Raw genomic sequence first — 4,300 nt, forward strand, 5'->3', positions numbered from 1 at the left:
GTGAATCCCTTCCCACACTCAATGCAGGTGAACTCTCCAGTGTGAACTCGCTGGTGTCTCAGCAGGTGGGATGACTGAGTGAATCCCTTCCCACACACGGAGCAGGTGAACGGCCTCTCCCCAGTGTGACTGCGTCGAGTTTCCAGCTGGGATGGGTAACTGAATCCCTTCCCACAGTCCCTACATTTCCACGGTTTCTCCATGGTGCGGGTGTCCTTGTGTCTCTCCAGGTCGGATGATCAGTTGAAGTCTCGTCCACACAGAGAACGCGTGTCTGGTTTCTCCCCGCTGTGAATGGTGTGATGTGTTTTCATACTGTGTAACTGGTTAAAGCTCTTTCCACAGTCAGCGCACTGGAACACTCTCACTCGGGTTTGTGTCTCGGTGCTTTTCCAGTTACACTGATGTTTGAAATCTTTTCCCACGGACAGAACCGATGAACATTTCTCCTTCTATGTTCAAAGGCCGATGATCTTCAGGTGCTGGTGAATTGAGTGACTGTCAGATCTTGATGTCATGTTTGGTTTGAGTTTCCTGTCTGCAAATCCTCCCCTTGTAATACCCTATAAAAGTAGACAACAAAAGTCCTCATTGTGGATACAGGATAGAAATTCAGACCAGGCAAATCTAATTTCTATGGAACATTCTTCCTGCTGATTCCCCCAGACTGTAAATCCCCGTCCCACACACTCACCCTTCTCCCTCTGCTGAAATCCAAACCCATCACACCATCTCCAACGTTTGGGTTGGTTTGGAGGCCTTGAACCTGAGTTGGGAAATACAATTGGAGAAACATGATACAATTAAGAAACAAAAGTCATTAAAATCAAATAATCAGAAACGGTTCTGTGGGCGACGCGCGCAACAGAACACTGACCCACAACCTACGACTAATGGCAGCCGGAGGGCCCACAATCCCCCGCGCCCCAGAATCCCCTCTATCTCTCCGAGGCGCTGATTTCTCCGGCCAGCGGCTTCTGTTTTGCGCCAAGTGGGAAACAAATTTTGTTTGGGCTGTGGGTGAGTGTTTGCGCCCGGTTACACAGCGTGTCCCCCTCTCTCTCCGCTTCAAGTGCACTTCTTTCGGCTCACAGTCTCTTTTACACATCTAACTGACTGGAACCATTTAAAACTCCTCTCGACCCATCTTTTGTTTCTTTACTTGACCCATTACCACCCTCCTTCCCCTGCACCATCATCCCTATTGTCGCTTTATCACTCCTGCCCTCCACTCGATCACAGACCTTCCCTTTTGTTCTTTCCCTCCCCCTACCTTTCCCTGGCTCTCCACTTGCTGAAAAACTGTTAAAACTTTAACTTCTTCCAGTTCTGACGAAATCTTAACTCTAACCTGAAGCGTTAACTCTGTTTCTTTCTCCACAGACGCTGTCTCACTTGCTTTGCAGCATTTTCTCTTTATATTTCACATTTCCAGCATCCGCATTATTTTGTTTTTGATTGGATAAACCTCGCCCTTCTAAACCCCATCAGAGAATTATCAGCAAGAGGGGATTACAATGGCGGATGAGATTAACCCGAATGCCGCGCGGGGTAGAATACGGTCTATCTCCATTCGAAGGGGCGCAATGCGCAGGCGCGGCAAGGGCCGCTGGCCGGAGAAATCAGCGCCTCCGAGAGATAGAGGGGTTTCTGGGGCGCGGGGGATTGTGGGCCCTCCGGCTGCCATTAGTCGTAGGTTGTGGGTCAGTGTTCTGTTGCGCGAGTCGCCCACAGAACCGTTTCTGGAAATACAGACTGAGGAATTCAGAGCGGGTTTGATGAACATACACTGACCGTACAATGTAGAACAGAGTTTCTCAAACTATTTTTCTCGTGACACAGTGGAAGAAAAACACTTCCCTCAGGGACCCCAAACAATAATAACTTCAGACTGGAGTTTCACCAAATCCCAATAAAGGTCAGTCCATGCTCGCTTTTCACTTCACTTCAAGTAATAACTAAAATTAGACATCGACGTTGCTTGAAAAACATTTTCAATACAGTATAAATACAGTAAAAGAAGATCAGGTTGAGTTTCACTTCCTTAATGTGAGGGGTGGGTCTGTCAGTTGGTCATGATCTCGTTCCAATCTGGATCACAGGATGAAAGTGCTTCACGCATATCAGGTGCGCTGTTGAGTTTCTTTCTCTTGTTTTTAACCTTGTCAACGTCGAACATCCCAGTTCGCACAGGTAGGTTGTTGTGAACGGCAGCAACAATAGAACAGTAATCATAACAGAGGATATTCTTTGAAAGTACTGATCCAAAAAGATGACAATCTGAATGACTTGTGGCGTGTTTTCAGTGTGCCATCACTGGTGAGTTGCACCGGCTCGTGTTCTTGCTCAAGCATTACATTTAGCTTCAATATTGATTCAGGATTTTCGAAAACAAAATGATCTTCCAACCAAAACTTTTCCTTCAAATTTACAAATCCCTCTTCAGGGAAGTAGCGACTAAAATGGTCAGACAGAGCAGCGAGATGTAACTCTGTGACTCATTTCATTTCATTCCCTTTTTCTTCATTGATGCTGTTCTCCTCAATGTGTTGGAACAGTGTGAAGCAGTAAATGAGCTCCGCTCCCATTTCTGAGCGTAACTCTTCAAAAACCCTGCAGTTCAGTGAGCTTCCTTTAAGGAAAAACCCATTCTCATTCCAAGCCATTATGGAGAGTGCAGTGCCCAGAACTGAGCACTGAACTCTAAATGATGCCTAACCAGAGCTCTGTATAAAGGTGACATAACTTCCACTGCTTTTTATTCTAATTCCCTTGAGATAAAGATCAAAGTTTAATCTCCATTTTAATTTTTTTTTGTGATTTAACAATCACTTGTAGTGATTTCTGTACTTGGATCCCGAAATTTCTCTCCTCCCCCACAGTTCCTAGCTTCTTGCCATTCAGAAAATACACTGATCTATCGTTTTCAGGTCCAAAGGGATGACCTCACACTTCCCCACGTTGAACTCCATCTGCTACAGTTTCACCCATTCACTTAACCTATCAATGTCCCTTTGCAAATTTCTGCTCCCATTTACAATGTTTACTGTGCTACCTAAATTATTGCCGTCAGCACATTTGGAAATAAAGCTCTTTACATAAGAACATAAGAAATAGCAGCAGAATAGGCCATATGGCCCATCGAGCCTGCTCGGCCATTCAATAAGTTCATGGCTGATCTTCGATCTCAACTCCACTTTCCCGTCCGATCCCCATATCCCTTGATTCCCCTGCAGTCCAAAAATCTATCGATCGCAGCTTTGAATATAACTCAACGACTGAGCATCCACAGCCCTCTGGGTTGTAGAGAATTCCAAAGATTCACAATCCTTTGAGTGGAGAAATGTTTCCTCATGTCGGTCCGAAATGGCCGACCCCTTATCTTGAGACGATGAGCTCTAGTTCTTGACTCTCCAGCCAGGGGAATCAGACTCTCAGCATCTACCCTGTCAAGCCGTCTAAGAATTTTATACATTTCAATGCGATCACCTCTCATTCTTCTAAACTCCACCGAATATTGGCCAATTTTACACAATATTTCCTCACACTACAATTGCAGCAAGACCTCCTTACTCTTATATTCCAACACCCTTACAATAAAGGCTAACATATCATTTCCCTTCCTCACTCTCATTCGACCCTTGGCAACTCAGTATTTCCAGCATGTTTTTCCTCTTTTCCTTCTATAGGGAAAAGAAATGAATGTTTAAAACATTTTACTATAATTACACCCGATTATGTTTTGGAAACAATATCCAACTGAACTGCATCAAATTCGATTATAAACTTCAGAGTTTCTGATGGAAATAAACTGATAAGAACACTTAATTGCGATGGCCGGGAATCGAACCCGGGTCAACTGCTTGGAAGGCAGCTATGCTCACCACTATACCACCATCGCTGAAAATAATAGACAATAAAATATTTCCCAAACATCAGATCCTGAACAGACACTGCAGGCTGTTGGATTTTGTTCTTCATTTTCACTGGTTTCTGACGGATCCTTTCTCGCTCTGTTGCAGTTCCTGTTTCCGCCCAGTAGATTTCACCAACCCCCAATCAATGGAAATTCCACACCAGCCAGTAATTCTTCACCTGATATCGGACTGAAGAGACAGTCGATACCTGCAATACTTGACCAGCTGGAAATACATTTTACCACAGCTCACATCAGCCATTGAGTAAAGTTAAATAATTCCATTAAATCATTACAGAGACCTGACTACCAACTGGGCAGGAATGGCAGCTCAATATTCAAGTCTATAAGATCTTTAGAAAGGACAGGGAAATCGGGAAAGGA

General features: G+C 44.5%; 1 non-coding gene across 1 annotated transcript; it reads right to left on the reverse strand.

Annotated features, from left to right (window-relative positions):
- Positions 1 to 3,829: 3,829 nt before the first annotated feature.
- Positions 3,830 to 3,901, reverse strand: trnag-ucc (transfer RNA glycine (anticodon UCC)). The gene has a single exon. It is a non-coding gene; the product is annotated as a tRNA-Gly (tRNA).
- Positions 3,902 to 4,300: the final 399 nt, after the last annotated feature.

This window comes from Heptranchias perlo, unplaced genomic scaffold (assembly GCF_035084215.1).
Source record: "Heptranchias perlo isolate sHepPer1 unplaced genomic scaffold, sHepPer1.hap1 HAP1_SCAFFOLD_47, whole genome shotgun sequence".
Taxonomy (NCBI): Eukaryota; Metazoa; Chordata; class Chondrichthyes; order Hexanchiformes; family Hexanchidae; genus Heptranchias; species Heptranchias perlo.